This window comes from Fringilla coelebs (genome assembly GCF_963513975.1).
Source record: "Fringilla coelebs genome assembly, chromosome: 3".
NCBI lineage: Eukaryota > Metazoa > Chordata > Aves > Passeriformes > Fringillidae > Fringilla > Fringilla coelebs.
The window spans coordinates 76,388,403-76,407,854 of NC_140030.1; the positions used below are offsets into that span (position 1 = coordinate 76,388,403).

General features: G+C 41.7%; 1 long non-coding RNA gene across 3 annotated transcripts in view; it reads right to left on the reverse strand.

Annotated features, from left to right (window-relative positions):
• Window positions 1-19,452, reverse strand: part of LOC311152365 — a 45,336-nt gene that overhangs the window by 7,285 nt on the left and 18,599 nt on the right. The window contains exons 4-5 of one of the 3 annotated variants that reach the window (XR_014616059.1): window positions 8,336-19,392; window positions 1,415-1,582 (exon numbers count right to left, since the gene is read on the reverse strand). This is a non-coding gene — a long non-coding RNA (uncharacterized lncRNA). Of the gene's footprint in view, window positions 1-1,414; window positions 19,393-19,452 lie in introns of all 3 variants that reach the window. The other 2 variants (XR_014616060.1, XR_014616061.1) reach the window with 2 other exon arrangements.

Genomic DNA, 19,452 nt, shown 5'->3' on the forward strand with positions numbered 1-19,452 from the left:
CCTTTCTTTCTCTTTTGCACATTATAGAAAGTGCAAAGGAAGAAGATTTCATCAGTAACTCAGTTATGGCAACAAAAAGCATTCCCCAGGCAAAAAGCAAAATGCCACATGGAAATGCAATGCTCCTGAGTAGACACCAAAGAGCCTGGTCCTCTCTGAGCCAAGTGTTCTCTCTTGGAGCAGCCACTTGATTTACTGATACATTCAGGATCTGCTGGATGAGCATCATGCATCAATGAACTTCATCAAAAGTTTAGCTTCAACACAAAGGCTTTTCCATCAAAAAAAAAAAAAAAAAAAAAAAAGAAAGCTTCTATTCCCAAACACATGAACCATGGTAAAGCATGGTAGAGATCCAGTTTCCTGATTCAGGGAATCTGCAAGAAAGTGGTTGAATTTATCATATCCTAGAGGGGAAAAAGCTCAAACAAATAACACCCTGAATAGCCCTCAAAATAAACAACAAAAAAATCTGGATGAGGTTAAAAAAACAGAACAGAAGGAGTGTGGAGGACAGTAAGGAGATGACATTCCCTTAGCAAAACTACCACTAGAGAAAAAGTAAAATATTTCAACAATATCTCCTATTGTATGTATATCTTCCCTAAGCTGGAGATTTTTCTTTCTTTTTCACAACATCCTTTAAGCAACTCTTCAGGTTCCCGTGGAAAAAAAAAAAATCTCCTCAATCCCTTACTGAGTTCATTTGAAATTCTAAAACTAATGAAGCTTTTGTCTCCCTCTTAACCCAAGAGCTATTGTTACCTCTAAAAATAAAAGAGATAATCTGTTAAAGAGCTAAAAATACTGAGCTCTGAGAGCCTTTTCAGACATGCATAGAAGATGACTGACACCCTTGCACCTTTAGTCTTCACAAAGAAAACGGTGAGGCAGGAGCTCCTATGCCCACCTCACAGCAACTCTTCCCTCAGCTGTCTGCCACTTGTTCTCTCACAGCTCAAATAAGTCCAGCACAGTGTGGGCAGAAGGTTGGTGCTCAGAAAGTGGTGTTCATGAAGGATCTAAAATGATCACCCAAAGGTGCTTGGGCAACACTCTTTTGGGAAAGAGCTCTGTATCTTTTTTTTAGTAGGAAAAGCAGGGAGTGCTTTCAGATAGGAATGCCAAGAAGTCCAGCTATGTGCCACCTGCCCAAATCCCCATGGCTGCAGGACAAACAAAAGCTCTCCTGGAACACAGTAGGACAAGGGGTGCAGGCTGGGTGAGTCACTGCATGCTTTAATTTGAACGGGAGAGTTAAAACAATTAGATCTAGTTACCAGTAGCACAAAAAGCTCTCCTGTCTATCCTAAAGGAGTCTTGTCACAGTCAAGTCTAGTCACAGTGCAGTGAGCAAAACTGTTCATTTTCCAAAGCTAACTGGTCAGAACAGACAAACATTCGCCCCACTTACCTAACTTCAAAGTTGTGTTGAGTGTCCACAGCAAGTTGTTGGCAGAGGCAGGACTACAGGGATGAGTCTGAGCCAAGAGATGAGGAGCTGACCCGTGGCAGACACATCCAGCTCCAGCTGGCTCCACCAGACCCATGCAGGACACAGAGAAGTTCATGAGTGGTGCCTCTGTGAAAAGGTAACACAGAGAGAGAGGAGAACTAAAAGGAATGAGAAACAGCAGAGGGAACATCAAGGTCAGAGTGGAGCAGGTACCCCTGAAGGAACTGTAGCCCATGGAGTGCCCAGGAAGCAATGGATATTTCCTTAGGGACTGCAGACTGGAAGGACAATCCACATGAAAGCACAGAAAAAGTGTGAGAGGAAAAGAGCAGGAGAGAGAAATCACCAAACCTCTACAAGCTGACCACAACTGCCCCCAGCACCACCTGGGGACCATCTACAGTCTGGGGAGGAGAAGGGAGGGGAGGGAAGAGAAGGGAAGGGGATGGGAGGATAAATCTTTGTGTTTCTTTATGTCTTACTGCCAGATTCTATTCTAAGTGGCAATAAATTGAATTAACTTTCTCCAAGTCTGTATTGCCTACAACAGTACCTGGTGAGCAATTGCCCTGACTTTATGTTGACCAATGAGCTTTCTTACCCTATTTTCTCCCCATGCCCCATGGAGAGGGGTTATGAGTGAGCAGCTGGATGGAAATTTGGATGTTTGCCAAAGCTAACCCACCATAAAAGTGAATCCATCACAATGTTCCAAAATCTCAGCAGCACATGGACTTTCTCAGCTTGGAGTCTCTGCAAGAGGATGTACTCGGTTCCAATCCAAGGAAGTACTGGGAAAGGTAAAAGGTATTGCACATATTTCTTCTACAGACATAATAATAAATACATAAATAAAAAAATCATTCCCTAGGGGAAATATCAGTTTCAGCTTTTGCTGATCATTTGGAGGAAGAGGAGACATCTGAATGATACTGGAATCCCCAGTCCTGCTGTCCTTTCTCTTAGAAATAAAAAGAGTGGAGGACAATTGAAGATTCTCCAGCAATGACACCATATAGAGGTTCTTTTTGATTCTAAAAATACCCTGTTTAGTTCAAGTTGTACTTTCAAACAAAAGATGCAAACCTGCTTCCAAGTCCTGCTTTAATTTCAACTGGGAATCTTAGGACATAGAAAGTTTTCCTTTCTCTAACTACCATGGGACATTTTGGACATTTTGGTCACTTGTCTCAGCAGATTCATCATCCTAAACCCTCTTCCTGTGGCCAGCTGCATTTAGCCATTTTTAGTCTACAGTCTTTTAAATGTGAACCAGTCTTTTTCCTGCGTTCTGAATTCTTATTATGACATGTTTTCCATAACTTGCAGTACACAGAGGAGTGTCCTACAACTTCTTCAACTTCTTTGATAATAAAAAGGCTGCAATGGGGAGGACAGCAAAGGAAGAAAAATTCCTTCCCCTAAACACTCATTTTGGGAAGTGAAGAGAGACATTTCTACTGTCCAGCAGACTGCTTGTGCTGTGGAACTATTTCAAACATGTAGAATTCCCCAAGCCTGCACAAGGTGCCATGAAATAATCTCTAACTCATTTGTACTCTAGGATGCTTCCATCCATTTAGGCTATCAAAGGGTTTGCTGTGCTTCCAATATGTCATTATAAAGTGCTTTAAAATATTTCAATTCTGCTTTAAACTTAAACTCCTCAAAGAACTTTAACTGTGCAGTATAAATTTATGAAGACCATATGAACGATGTTGAGCTCATGATAAAAGTCAGAGATAATCTAGAAAAAAAAAATTGGACTACAAATTAATCTTCAGTGTTCATGTCTGTTTCCACTAGAAGAAATATCTCTAGCAGTGCCTCCAGGACATATCTCCTGACAGAAGTCAGCCAACCTACCTCACGTGCCTGTGAACATTCTGAAATCAAAGGTCACTTCCCCAAAATCCTGCATTAAAGCCTTTTCAACACGATCCTGTCAAGTTTTACAAGATTCACAGGGTTTGGTCAAAGCCCAAACTTTCTTTTGAAAAGCTGGGTTGTTTTTGCAGGTCATGTTCAAACTGCAGGAGCTCTGCCTTTTTGACCAATGCTGACTCAATGGCAAATCTTGTCTGAGGCTGGGCACCAGTGCTGTGCCTTTTTGTGACACAAACTAAAATCAAATTTGGTTGTTCTCAGTTGACAGAGACTCTGTAGCACATAGGCAAGAGTTGCTGCACACCAGCTATGACCTCCTGTTTAAGCTGTACTTTGGGTAGCTGTAGTCCAGCTAGTCATGCTCTTTACCATCTCAAATCTACAAAATAAGCTCTACACTTGGGGGCACTGCTGTGGGTTGACAAAAAAATTGCTCTGGCTGCCCGACATACAAGAGAGAGAACATTTACAAATGCTTTAGAAGTGCAGTATATTGGTCAGTGTATAACTATTTCCAAATCTGTATCAGCAATATTTCCAGTTCTATTGTGCTAGGAGAATTTTAATAAAGATTAAATCACTTACTCAAGTTTCACTTCACTGACATTGTAACCTGGGCCTTGTAATCAAAGGGAAAAAACTAATTCTGGATTGCTTCTTGTATCCTCAATCTGATGATCATTTAGGGAAAAAAATTTCAGTTCCATAGAATTACTTCTCTCCCAAATCAAATATTTGTTCTCATTCTCATACATGAATCATGCAAATCCCTTGTTTTTCTGATTCATTCCCTGTGGACTTCTTTCCATTAAAGGAAGGTTAAATGAGGTAGACAGGACATCTATAGTACCTCTAGAGCAGCAAAGCAGGAGTCTTTCCTCAGTTGTGTGGTTACTGAAATTTCCATGAGCCTGTCCTCTGATATCAGGTCTGTTGCTCATGAATTCACATGTGTCCTGCAGTGTCACCCTTTACAGCTGTCCTGAGTCTTCCAGGACATTCTTTGCTGGGCTTCAGGTCCTCTTTGCAGGCTGAACTTGCAGGCTTACATCTGGGGAATGCTATTCTTTCTCTTTCTCTCTCCAACTTATGATTTTTAAGGCTATCCATTTTACTTTGCATTTGACATGAAGGCAAGGAAGTACATTTTTAAAATCACCTATTGGGAAAGTAATAAAAGCCTTGAGCCATTAAATTCATACACGTTTTTCCTTAGCCCTTGCCAAGCTATGTGCAATAAAACAATTTGACTGTCCTTGACCAGACTTGATTGTTGACTATCAGAGTAGCATAAGATATCCCTCAGACAGTCTGATTACATTATACAGTGAGATTATATTAAAAGTGTCCTACATTTTAGACTGGGACAAGGCGAACCATGAAGATAGTGAAGCCTTTGATTGTGAGATATTTCCTTCCTCCATCCTATTTAAGAGTAAGATCTTCTGCAAATTTTTAATAAGATCTTCTGACAGCTCACATTTATTGTTTTCTTTAGCCTACATTTGTGTGTAGCTAATGTGAGCAAACCTGCCCCAGAGTGCCCCATGCCCCAAAACAAACTCCATTTAAACATCATGCTGCTGGCTCTGTGAAACAGAGTCATTTCAATAGGCTTGCTCAGTGACAAAAATCCATTTCACATCTTCACTGGCCCAAGTCATTTTCATTTAATCACTCAACAGAGTGCAAAGGGCTTATATGATTCATTCTGAGGAAAGGAACATATACTTATACCCTGGTTTGTTTTTATTTTTTAGATGCTTTTATAAAAATAAGACAACCCAGCTATAACAAAAAGATCTTTCATTTGACATTCATCGTTCCCATTAATTTGTCATTAAGTTAGTAACATTGAGAATCTCTGGCTCACAAAATAAAGCAAAAGTCACCTTAATAACATTTGCAGGAAAATTGTATCCCTGCTGTAATGTCTACATGTGTGTTTAACTATGTGACCCAAGCCATTCAAGACACAGACATACTTCTGATTTTAAAGACAGAAAAACAAAATTATCCTCTCATGCTGATGAAAAACTCAGTGATTTTTTTGTTTTTGTTTTTGTTTTTAAGGGTTTTTTTGAGCTACAAACTTCAAGGAATCTGGGAATCTTCATTAATAGCCAGCAAAAGAAAAATAGCTGAAAATGCACACAGAAATTTGCAAAGGCTGAGCCAGGGTCACCTTGGAGTTTTCTGGAAATGTCCTCTGATAAAGGCATTATGACAAAGAGTTTATGGGGTCAAAAAGCATCTCTCCCCCCACCCCTGCCACATACACCTTCCTGGAGCCATACTCACAGACACCTAAAAGGGCCAGGACACTCTGAAGTGTGGGCAGGCTCTGCTGAAGAGAGATGTATTCCAATGTATTGAGAATATAAATTCAGCACATTCCTCTAGAATGAGGAAACTTCCCATTAAACCTTGAAGCCATTGCTCCCAAGAAGATATGACAGGACAACCACCTCTTTGCTTCCCAGAGGATATACCAAGTAATCCACTGGTCTCATTTGGACAAGAAAACTTATTTTACAGCTACCCATACTGACAGTGTGACCCGACCTACTGGAATTACTGAAAATTTTCCTGTTGATTCCAGCATGCACCAAAGTGCCTCTTATCTTCATTGACATATTCCTGTTAATAAATCTTGCAAGTAGAGGGTATTTTCATTTTACCAAGGAAAAAAATCAAAGGGAGGTCAAAAGAACTACTGTAAAGATATAGGCTATAGAGAGTCTCCTTACCAGAACAGGATTTTGGAAGCTTAGTCATCTCATCCTCAAGTAGATGAAGCTGTTTTCTTATCAACTTTTCTAAAATTAGTGCAACATTAAGAACAAAAGGTAGCAGGAGGCATTTCTCTTGACAGCACCCACTTCAGTAATGGGTGTATTTGTAGCCAAAAAAAAAAAAAAATTTAAAATAATCTTTCTAAGTCCATTCATCTCCGGTGTTTCTTCCTGACTTTCTTGTCTGGAGTTCATTCTTGTAACAGTAAGTACAAATTAAATTAATAAATTTAACAAATCCAGCATAAATGGTTGCTTGGCTGTTCACATTTTGACTGGAAGTGATCAGTCTTTGATGCCATCATGTCTGAGAATCAGTTGGAAAGATAAGGAGAGTTTTCTGCCCACTGATACCTGAATTTGCAGTTTTAGACTGCTGAGTAGGAGCTGAAACCTGGCAGTTCATACAGTCCCAATGCCCAAATTATATAAAGAAAGGAGTTTTCAGTAAGAGTGGGGTTGAGACAGGCAAATGGTACATGTTGAGCACTATGCTGAAAGGGCATGCAGCTCATAAAATAACAGTCTCTTAACACAGTAACACAACACTTTGTGTATCTGCTCTATTTTACACATGCACATTTTAAATGAGATTCTACCATTTTGAGCATTTTTTTTTCTCTCAAAGACTCATTATTACCATAATTTGTTCCACGATAAAATCAAATATTCACTAATGTTTTTCATGTCAGAATAACAGGGGGGAATACTATTTTAGCACCACAGCAAATTCCATTAAGTAGAAGAAGAGTTTAAAGTCTTGTGCTTCTCAAGCTCCAGTTTTTAATTAATCTCTTGTATCCTTATTTTCCATTGGGGGTGGGAATCCTTTAGAGCCCAACACATCAGTGAAAAGTACAAACTTACCCAGAGCCTATGGCTTTATTTCATTAATACAGAATAGTTACATATCATTGTGGATATAATGCAGCATCTGGACGGTTTTTCAGTCTCTTTCACAGTTGTTTCTCCCTTTAGCATTAAGAAATAGCATTTTCCTTTTTAACTCTTCATCACAAGCATCTCCCCCTCGCTAAGCTCTCCAAAATAATGTTGCTTTTGAACTGTAGGCCCAGCACACAGAAGTGTGCAGAGATAAATTTTAATTTTATTTCTGTTCCACTGCACTTATCAAAGTTGAAAGACACAAAAAGTGTGTCAGAGATTATATGACATAAATTCTGATTACAAAAATAAAAAGAGGGTATTATTTAGTCTTGCAGAAGGAGAGTGAAAAGGCTAGCTAGAGTAACTACTGAGAGATTGCAGTGCAGCAGAAGCTTTTATGCAATGTCTTGAATCAGCAATGCTTTTTGTGGCAAAGGCCAAGATACTTAGCATGCCTTTGCATTTAACCATTCCACTGTCCAGCACATCTTCTTTCAAAACTGTGTTTTAAAGAGATTTTTGAGGTAATCAAAAGCTCAGTAATATAAAACAAACAAACAACCAAAACACCAGAAAAAAACCCAGCACAAATACATAGCACTTACATCAGTAGTTTATTTCTAGTTGTGTGAAATCTGATAAATCCCCTCAGCATTTTGGAGAAGATGATGCTAATGATGAAGTGACTGGGTCTCACACTGTGCAGTGCTAACGCTGCAGTGACCTCAGGACCCAAGCTAGGACAACACAGCATCATGGGGTATCTGAGAGGTATAGAAGTGCCTCAGGAAGCACTGAATCATCATCACTACATGGAGCAAGCACACTCCTGGACATGGAGAGCAGAGGAAATTGTGGGGATGAAGCACCAGCCAAGCAGAAAGCCATCTAATTTAATAGGCAGCCAGAAACAGCAAAGTAACTGCGAGCGCTGCTTTGCCTGCGCCAGAGCCCTGGAAATTCATGCTCTTGGTGAGAACAGAAGGGAAGGCCAGGACAACTGTGATGGCAATTGCTACTGTGTTGGCTGGCCAGGAAGGATCAACTCTTTCCTTCTGCTGCCACCAGCTGTAGGAGCATCACCAAACCAGTTTCAGGAGGGTTGCCTGAATCTCTGGTGTTCGCCACTCTCACCCTCAGTCTGTCTCCCTAGAACAGAAGAGGATGACCCAGGCCACATTCCTTGCTAGAGAAAGATGATAATTGAGTTTTTCCCAGATAGCAGAACTTGAGCAGAACACAGCCAACTAGGTCAGTCCACCCCCTTTCAAATCCTGTTTCTACCACAGGAGATATTACTTTTGCCCACCTGGAAAAGGAGACACAGAATTCTTCTCCTGGAAAGCACAGATCTTGGTGTGTTTGTGCATGCGGGAATTGGAACTTGGTAGTTTTGTCCTTTGTAGGCATCATCTTGAACAAATAACTTAGCTCTTAAAACACCTGAGGTAGAAATAGACTGAGGAAGAAGTTATTAGAATAACTAATATATAGTTATTGGAATAAAAGTTCAAGGTTCAAGTCTGAGGGAGTAAAGGGATCAGAATCAAACTGGTATTTTCCTGACTGTGAGGAGTCACAATCAAGACATCCTATCTTTTCACTGGACATGTGTGTTAAGGAGACTGTTGCAGTGCTACAGTCTCTTGAGCCTCTCTATGCTGTACACTGTTACAAACCAATTTGATTTTTTTTTCTTATTTTATTCTATGGACTGGCTAAGTGCTGTTTTGTGTAATGCAGGGAACCAGGGGTCTATCTGCCATGTACGAACTTAAATGACTGAAAAAGGAATCTGCCTTCAGCTCAATTGCTCCAAATTACAATTTGTTTTGCATTATCGAGGAACATGCTGAGCATCACCTGGAAAAAATAATAATTACCTCACTGTAAGCAGTGCTCTCAGAGCTCTCTGCCATGTGGTTATTTTCTCTTATTCGGTATGCATCATTTTGATCTAAAATAATTTCTAAAAATACAGTCATTGCCTTTGGCTTTCATTCTGCTTAAGCTATCACATAATGCTGCACATGGACTGTTTTCTTTCATTATCCCCGGCCACCCTGAGCTAGAGAGCCTGCATTAACACTGCACCTCCTGTAGAGCCACACATCTAAGCCAAGGACTAGAGCACAGGACCCAGCCTGCCAGCAGGCCAGCCACATTTGCATTTGTATGCTTGGCCACACTGATGCAGGGGGACAGGGTAAAGAGAAGCTGTCACTTGACTCAGTCTCTCTAGATAAATGAGGGCAAAAATACTTGATAAATGCGTGATAATCAACACAACTGTATAGTGAAAGAATTATGGCAGGGAGGGTAAGGAGGAAACAGACATGTCTATTTGTAAAATGCCATCCTAACAAGGAGAGAGCAAGAGTTATAAGATCACTCACCTAAATACCTCCCAGGATGTCTTCTCTGATTAAGGATTTGTGAGAGTTATTGAGTTTTGAATTAGATGCACTTTAATAAAACAGTAGAATGTTCTTATCTGATTGCACCTGTATTGATTGTGTTAAAGAGGTCTATCCTCAGATCAAGGTCAATGATTTTACATAAACTCACTAGCTAGATGGAATTGCTAGCAGTGCTTAGGACTCCCAAAATATGTCCGCCTTTCAATATATGATACCTACCTGTGAAATCTAGAACTGGAATGAACTTAATGCTCTTTCCATATTCTCTCTGTCTTCTAGCAGTACAGTACTTATTCTAATTAAAGTGTAAAATTAATTTGGAAAAGACCACTCATGCTAGTAAACTCCCTAGCAACTGTCTTACCAGCTATGAAAGGAAATTTTACTCATATATTTAAACAACAATGTTTCACAGACTTAAAAGCACCCTTGACCATTTTGAAATGCTGTACTTCATGTAAATATCTTTCCTTACCCAAGGAAAATGGCACATTAATCTGATTCATTGTTCCATTGGCTTCAGTAGAGCTGATCCAGCTTTCTGCTGTGGTGTTATAATTTGGATGGTTTCTGAGTGATATGCTCATAGCTCTCCTCAGTATTTTACACAAATATTTTATATATGTAACTGTATACATATATAAAGTACAGTACATATAATTATGAACATGCATAACATTGAAAATTGCACATAGCCACCTACCACTTCAGTCTGTCAGCTTACCCTGCTTGGGACCCTGAGTGCAGATCAAGGAGCACAGCTAGTCAAGACTTCCTGCCAGTCCCCTGCCAGCTTTATTTTGGAGCAGATAAGCCCTTCAGAGCTCAGCTAGACCAGGAAGCTCCCAGAGTGAGTGAAGGTGCCAGCAGGCTGCTCGCTGCCAGCAGGTGAGCCGTGGTGCATCAGTGTGCAGTTGTGCCCTGTGGGGTGACCTCAGCTTCACCATCAGCCCTGAGAAGAGATCAGCAGTGCTGTTCCAGAGGTGACAGACAAACATCCTCCTGGCCACCCTCACCTGAACTGGCAGGGGATGAAGTAGAGGAAGAGGACTGTTCAGGAGGCTGTCTGCTGCTGATGGAGATGCTCAGCAAAGCAGAGGTGATCCTGGAGCTGAGGCTAAGAGCCTTTTGTATGGGCATAGTGAGGCTGCACTGTGGCTGAGAAGGGAGAGAGGCAGCCCTAAGCTGCCCCCTTCAAAACTCAGACTGAAGAAATACTTGTCTTGTGAGTTTTAAAGATAAGTGACATCTTGCTCCCTATGAGCAGGTAGGGAGACTTCCAGGTAAATCTGTGCCTCCTCAAATGTTGCAGGAAGGTTCTTCACTTTGTGGCAAATAATGGAAACTGAGCAAATAGAGAAGTCTCCTGTCAAGTTTATAGGCTGGAAAAAGGACAGAACAGGATCCATAAGATGGTTTCTGTTGGTGACTCTGCTGACAGACTGAGGCAGAGGATCTGAAGGGGACAGCTGCAGGGGAAGAGATGGGCTTACTCTTGAGAGAGGCCAGGGTGCATCAGTGGTGCAGGTGTTGAGGCTGCTGGAGACCCAGATGGCGAGAGATTTCCTGAGTAATATTTCCAAATGTCACAACTGAAACACATGAAGGGGAAAGGGATCCCAGTACCCATTAAAAGCAAGTTCTGCTCATGACAACATGAAGTCTGTCAGCAAGGCAAGGAAAAGCTGCCACCCCAACTCCAGATGGAAGTACATCTTGTCCACAGAAAATACAGCTCAAGAGCTTGTCAGATTTTTCTTAACTATCCTGCTAGTTTTTCTGTGAAAATTTCAGCCCCAGCCACAGACACAGCAGGAAAGGAGGATTTAGGAGAAACAAGTTTGCCAAGGGCATCTGGAGCTTTCTCTGGAAAGTCTCATGCTTCTGCATGTCCCAAGCTTCAAAGACCACCTGGCCAAGATGACAAGCACCCAAAGGAGGAAAAAAGCAAAGCACTCACTGCTATCTTTGAGCCAAAAGATTCACATTTGCTATCTATGGCAAAGGACACCAATAAGAATCCTGTCTCCTCTTCAGCTGGCACATTTTCATGAGGGGTGGGATTTCATTTGGATGATACATTGGCTCCCATCTGTTTGCCATATTTTCCTGGTGCTGCTAAGTGCTGGGGAGGAGAGAGTGTGTTCATTTCTGAGTTTCCTACGCCCTGAATCAGCCAGTTAGAGTGAGAGCAGAAGGGAATTAGATGGTGCTACTCAGCCAGTAGAACATGGTTCAGACAGGACTGTGCTTGAGCGCTGGCTGTTCACACAAATTTTCCTAGATTATCTGTTATCATGTTTGCCTCAGCAGCTGAATGTTCTCTGTCCATCAGCAGGTAAAACACAGCGAATTTTGCTCAAAACTGAAACAAGGATAAAACACTTCTCATCACTGATGAGTTGGATCCCTTTTCCTTGCAATTCCACTGAGCTACTAAGATACAGGATACCTAATCCTTTTCTTTCACGCACCAGCTTCTTGTTTCATTTCTCACTAATTAACTTAATGCAAGAAAGAATTCATAGGCTTTTGAACAGGCTCAGCTACTTGTTTCCCTGCTGTAGCACTTGCACGCTCTAATACGGAAGGAGCTCCTGATGTAATTCCAGGCAGCAGCACTGCTCTTTTACTGCTGCTCAGCACAGACTGTGATTTTCTCTCATTTGGCAGGAATGAGCGGAGATCTCCTTCCAATAGACAGGTAGTGTGATGAGAAGGGTCTAAATTCTGGGGCTAGGGGGGAGGAAGGAAAACTAAATGAGCAAAAGGAAGCAGCTTCACAGGAGCACAAGCCATCAGATCAATTCATTAAATGAAATAGAGCAAACATGTTGCTCTGAAAGATTTGTACCACAGCAAATTTTTATATTTAGGGCTTGGAGTATGATGTTTACCATTTCTCCTAGCCTCATTTTCTAGGAGCTGTAGGAAAGAGGTTAGAAAAAAAGCTGAAGACTGACTGTCTTCTCATCCTGTGAGACAGAGTCCTGCATTTTTGGGAATCTTTGATGTTTTTGAGAACTTGGCCATGCTGGCTTTAAATGAGGAGGCATGGGGCAATACATCAGAGACCCCCACAAACGCTTGGGCAACGTGCAACAGAGAGGCCAGAGGTAAACTCTGGGTTACTCACCTGTGCTAAGTGTGCAAGCTGCCTTCACCTTCAGAGCAGGCAAACCCTGCAGTGTCTTAAGGGAAAGTCAGAACAGCAGCCCAGGCATGTCAGGCAAGAGAAGGCAAAGCTGAAGAACTGGACCAGACTCTTTGATTAAGTTTCTATGATGACAGAAGGAAGATAACCATACTTGTCCTTCGCCCCTGGTCTACTGCCACAATGGGACATGGTCAGGGCCTGTTTCTAGTAGGAAAAGCATCTGGGCTGCCAGAGAAACTCCCAGGGACTCTTGTGCTCTAGACATGCAAATATAAACCAATTTTCGTTTCTTCTTTGGATAAGGCTCAAGGAAACTATCCCAAAATTGCTAAAACCAGGGGTCAAATGGAACTTTCCTGCCTGGACAGAAATAAGGGAATATGAGTAGGGGGTGTCAGACGAAATTTTGCCATAGAGTTGGCAGAGTTTTGAATTCAGCTTGAGGGTCCTTCAGGGTTTCACTTCAGCACTCTCCTGCTAGTTTAACCCAAAAAATTGCAGGTACTCTTCTTCTGCAGCCTTTTCAGCACGGTGTTGCACATTAGTGTTGTGGGTACCTTGGTGAATGACAGAGAAGTCAGGGTGAATAAATGATGACGTTTTAGAACTCATAGTGACACCCTTTCAGTCTCATCAAACAGTCTGCATTAGGTATTTGTGTCTGTCTTCACAAGTACTAGGGCTGGAGACATGCCTTTTTTTCTCCTTTTTAAATGAAAGGGAAGACAGTGTTATCCCTCAGGATGTCTGTCTGCAATCAATAGAGATACAGCAGTAGGCACTGTGGTTGCAATAAGCCAGAACTAGGAATAACAAACCAACTCAAATCAAATATCTGTCAAGTCTTCCCTAAACTAGGAATGTAAATGTCTCCAGTTTCTATAAGCACACATTGGAAGCAATCACCATATGTGGTAAAAAAAAAATAGTCTGAAGCTAGTCAAAGAAAGTTCAATGTATGCGCATAAAAGGAGAGATCTCGGATCTCTCCTTGAAGAGCTTTCAGGTGTGAAAACAAACAGCATGCTTTCACATCCAAAACACTAAGCTCCCATTCCAAAAATCAGCATCGTCCACTATGCGCTCTAAGCATCCAGCTGAAGGGGAAAATGGACTCAGAGGCCAAGGACACATGGTGCTTGCCTGCCCGATGGATGCCTCGTCTGGCCTCCCACGCTGCCATGCTGTCTGTATCCAGGGAGCACTTGTCTCCCAGCAGCTGTTAAATGGGCTGACACCTTTTGTCAGCAGAGACTTCAACATGAAAAAATCAAAACACACTCGAAAAGAAAAATAGAGGAAACTGCAAAGCACATTAAACTCCAACTGGGACAGCAAAACATAAACCGGGGTGGGGGAGGAAGAAGTAGAAGCTGTTGCTTATGTAGGAAAGAGCAAATGCTTCCAGGGCCACATGATTTACCTCTGCTGCTGCAAGCTTGCTTTAGTTCCGGGAACAAACCCTATAAATAAGAGTTTTACACAGAGATGAGCTTAGTTTGCTATGCCTCTCCTTTGCTAGTGTGTTTACACTTTCCCTTTCCTATTTTTAGGAGTTGTTGTGTTCTTCCAAACACAACAGGCAGAACTGGATTCCTTACAGGCAGATAAGGCAGAAACCTCTGGACCCAGGGGCCTGGGACCCAGGCCTCCAGCTTCTCTACATCTTTAGAACCCCTGGACATAGCTTTAGGCAGTGAGCCACCTCTCCTACCCCTCTACCTCATTTTTGGAGTTAGGAGAAAGGAGGAAGAGAAGCGCTTCCAAAGGTTGACTGAAGTTTGGCAAGGATAATCATACCAGGGTTTTCTATAGTTACAAGGGAGAGACAGAAATCCTCTAAAGTAGGATTTTGGAACAGGAGCCCAGCTTGGCTGTTTTAAATCAATTCTCCGTGTTTCAAGCCTGATTCCCCTTCCTGCCATGTGGCCTGTGGGAGAAAGTTGAATTTTGAATGAGACCCAACCAGGAGGGAAAGGTAGAGAGCCAGGAGGGAAAACTACAGAGCCATCATCACTGGGAGCCTCCAGCTGCTCCTGGAGCCTTTCACACAGTTTTGACTGGGCTGTCAATTTGTGCTAGTGGGCTGCTTCCTCCAGCCTGCATCACAGTTTTCTTGGAGCATACATCTCCCCCAGCTTCTCTTTCTCACTTCACTTTCCCTCCTTTTCCATTTCAGCTTCTTTTCTCGGGAAACCTCCCATGTTCAGCCCTCCACCACTCTCAGTGCCAGCACACTGGCTGCTGTGACCGTGCTGCTCTCTCCCGCTGTGAGCTCCACGTCTCCCTTCTGCTGCGTGTGCCCAGGCCAACAGCAGGGCTCAGGCTGCTGTGCAGAGAGCAGGACCTGTCTGCTGGCTTGGCTGGGCAGCACCTGGGGCAATAGAGTCTGTTCTTGGCCGCTGGTAAGGCGGGACTGCAGCAAACAGGATGTCCCAGCAGAGACATATGCAGAAACCCACGCAGTCTTCCACTCCAATATATGATTGTGCCAGGCCTCAGAGTCCCAGGTGGATGCCTAGAGAGTCTGGGGAAGGAGACGTGAGCACTGAACCTTTTCAACTTCACTTTGGACGTGTTTGCTGTATGAAAGCCACACACACACCCCAATCAATTGTTTTTTTCATGAGACTCAGATAAACAGGAGGTGATGCTGCTTTAAGTCAGCAGGAGTGAATAAGAGAGATAACAAAGGCAACAGGATAAGGAAGCCCACATCAATAAGATGAGAGCATAGTTTTTCTATCTTCTGGAGCTTTCTCGCTTTAAATGTCTTGCTTTCATTTTTTCATGTGTGTTAATAATTATAAACCAAGAAACTAACACACCCAGTCTCTGTGCCAAGTTAACTCCTTAGTGTGCATTAAAAAAACCCAAAACATGGTAGTTATTATACTAATACAGATAGGGAAAGACTGTGGTCTGATCTGCATTTGTGGGATCAAACAAGATCAGCAAAAATTCCTGATAGTAGCACGATTGCATTGTGCTAGGGTTTATACACTGCTTTCAATACACTAGTTTCAAGCCTATATTTAAAGCAGTATGAACACTGCATGTAGGCAAACACTTGGGAGTATGTTTTTGCTCTTCAAACAATTGAAATCAAAGGAGCAGTACTGACCCCACTGCAGTCAGTGGGAGTTTCACTAGACATTGTTTTCAGAAGTTCTTTCAGCTCCTGGAAAAATTTCTGTTAAGTCAGAAGGCTTTCATAGTGCAAACAGCTTTTCGAGGTTAGGGGAAAAAAAAAAAAAGGAAGAAAAAAAGGGAAATAACACCGACTGATCAAAGGCAAATCTGTGTCTTCGACGCCTCCATACCCATTAACACCTCATTAACACTACTTGTACCTACAGAAGAAGTCAAGGATGGGAATGGCTCTGGCACAAAGTAAACAAGTCCTAGGCAGCAATACTGCTTTTTTTTTCTGATAGTACCAGAAATAGTGGGTCCTTGACTACAATAGCTTTATTCTTACCCTTTATGAGAACAGAATCGAAAGATTCCAACATTCAGTGATAAAGAGTTTCTATATAAGAACTCATAAAAATCATGATAAAAACAGCAGCAAATTGAAGAGAACGAGATAGGGGTGTTTTTTTTAAGCATAGTATCTATTTACAATATGGTAAAAATATCAGAATAGTCATTTGGAGAAATAAGCTTCAAAAGTGTCATAAAACCTTGCAAATGTTTCATAGCCCTGAAGGCAAGACATCGTTAGAAACTGTGAAAGCTCAAATGCTCTATTGATAATTCTCAATTCTCCTGGGATTTCCATTTTCACAGTATAGTGCCACACTTCTGCCAAGAAGCAGAACTGCTGCTTCCTCTTCCTACCTCCACCTTCTCCCAGCCACTTTCCTCACCATACCTCCAGCTCAGCATCCCATCGTTGCAAACCTCTTCAAAACACTAAGCTGGCTGAAAACAAATGTGTTAAAAGCACACAGTGGAAGACCAAGATGGTTTGCTGCCTCAGTGGCCTGGGAGGCAGCAGCCTGGGGAGGCAGAGTTAGCAAGTTCTTCACTTGCATGTCACCTGCTGCTCCCCAAGCTCCTCCACTGACCAGCGCAGTCAGGACGAGGATGTGCTTGTGCACACATGTGCAAGTTGCTGAGGAGAGTCCTTCATTAAGGCAACCATCATTATCTGCCTTTCTGTATGTTTTATTTTGCCAGGGCTTAAGATTGGGATAGGATCTGCTGAAGCTGCGCAGGATCTGGGGTTTTACTGGGATATCTTGTACCTGATCATTAGCAGGCAAAAAGAGAAAGCAAGCCTTCTTTGGGCTCATGCTGAATCTGCACCCATTTCACTTCTCTAAAACCAATTTTGTTAAACCAGATCAGATGTTCTTATACTGACTTAGCTAAAATCAATTCCTAATTGATTAAAGCTAACTTGAAATAAAATTGCCTAGGCTATAATAAAGGGTGACCGTAGCAATTTAAGTGACTGGATTTAAAATAACCCCATCAATTAAGCAGCTACAACTGTCGAGCTTTTCATGGCAGAATTTGCTTCCTCCTCTGTGCTCAGGAAGCATTAAGTGCAATGGGGACCTAATCCCAATTAGTGCAGCAGAGCCCTGCTGTGGGAAAACAGTAACCCATCCAGAGTGAAGCTCATCATGCAAGGCACTGGACTGGAGAACTGGGTTCTGCTTTCAGCTTTCCAGTCAGCCGCTTGCAATGCCTCAGGCAGGATATCCTCCCTCCTCACAGGTTATGAGCAGAGAAGGCAAATTCCTGGAGACAGGAGCTGTCTCATACCTTGGATTTGCAGGGCACTTTGCACCAAAGGACTAAGTCTTGTCCAGGTCCTTGGAATGCTGGTATTAACCAAATATTTGTCTTTGCCCACTGAGGAACACAAGCCTTGCACTTTCTCAACAGTTCAATCATTTTTTTTTTTAACTTATATATGTTCATAGGTGAGGCAAACTTAAGTCAAAGTTTGATTTTTCTCCCTTTTAATGTCTTATGTCCTGTTCTAAAGTCACATCCATGTGGAAAACATTACACACGTAAAAAACTGCTTCAGCCACAAACCTGCTGATGAAATTTGGCTCCTGTGATTTGGTTTGCTAACGACACATTTGGACACTCACATAGGAAGAATCTGCAGTACAGCTGAGGTTTAGCACCAGCTCATAAATAAGGGTTTGGGGAGGGATATTACACTTGACTGCTTTCTCTGTTTTTCCTGAGCCCACTGGAGCCATTCCTGCCAAGCTGGAACCAGCACCAAGTTCAGAGCACCCCAAGTTTTTAGCAGACAGCTCCATTATGCTCCTAAATTATATAAACCTCTGTAAACAGGTGTTTGAAGCACTGAGCACCAAACATTTTCTGTCTGTGAGACCAGCACGTTCTACTTGGTACTGGGAATGAGGGTGGCTGAATGCTGCTGCCTTCAGGTAGGTGCATCCATGCAGGCCAGCAAAAGTTAAACAAATCCTCTCCTTCAGTCCTCTGTGCTGCATATCTTTTCTCTGCCAGCCCACAGGGAACTGAAAAATACCCAAACTGCTTAACTGCTTATTCAGAACAGACATGAGCCAAAGCTGGAATGGGTTATGCAAACTATCCTGAAGACCAGATTTGCTGGTAAAAAAGGATTAGAATCCAGGCCACCCTGTCTTTGTTTCTGCAGAACCAGGAGTCAGACAGTGATTTTCTCCAAAACAACCAGAATGGTTCTATGTCTACTTCATTTCCACATTTTGATTCCCTGGTTTGCCATCCATCCCACACAACATCCTTTCCCTCTGCTGACCAATCACTACTTCACCCTTCCAAAATTCATTTACTTTGTATCAGCCATATAAAGAGGGCTGTCTCCTTTTCATGGTCCTACTCAAACTAAAATCTGTATTGACCTCTATATAGAACAATGATAAGGAACTAATAAACATTTAAAATACCCTACTTACAGTTATGGCTAAAATCTAGTCTATGGCCAATGAGAGAAATTTTCCAAAAAAGTGAAATTCCTTTGTTTTGGTTTGGTTTTGGTTTTTCTCCCATCAGTAATTATTTAGCTACTCAAAAAAAAAAAATTATTTTAAAACTTTTAAAATTTGAATTCTCTTTAAGGAAGTAGAGTAAACATTGACAGAATTCCAGTGAAAGATATATGTCACTTATTATTTCCAAGTGTGAGACTAAAACGAGACATGTACATTTGTGCGGTTATGTATCAACATACATATGTTGTGCCTCTGTGTGTACATTTCAGATATAATTTTCATCTCTCATTTTTCTAAAAATCTTTCTCATGTACATGTAAATCCACATGTACATGTGGATTTACACTCTTTGCACACAGAATTATTTATGTACTTGAAATAGATTGAAGTTGCACAATTCAGCCTAAATCAAGTTTGAACCTTCTCAAGTTTCCGAGGTATTTAGATCTAAGCGTGGTTTTCTATAAAACACATAAAAAAGGGGTCCTGTTCAAATTTAAGAATCCATTTAAGGCTCAAACATTTCTCACCAGTAACCTTTCCCAGAGTGGCAATGAAATTTGAGCTTTGCAGATGAGACAAGGTCACATAAAAAAATACAGGAACATTATGTCTCTACCAAGATGACATAGGAAGATGGCATTCCAATGAGCAATTAGGAGTTCTGCTAGTGTAAATCAGCATATCTGCATGGAAATCAAGATACCACACAAAGGAACACAACGATTTCAAACTCACATTTTTATCCTTTGTTATGAAAGGGAACAATACTAAGTCAATAAAGCAAAATGGCAACTCTTAGATTTGATTTCTTTAAGCATTGACAGGAATTTCACTTTTTCCTCTATATAATCAGTGAACTGCCTTTTTG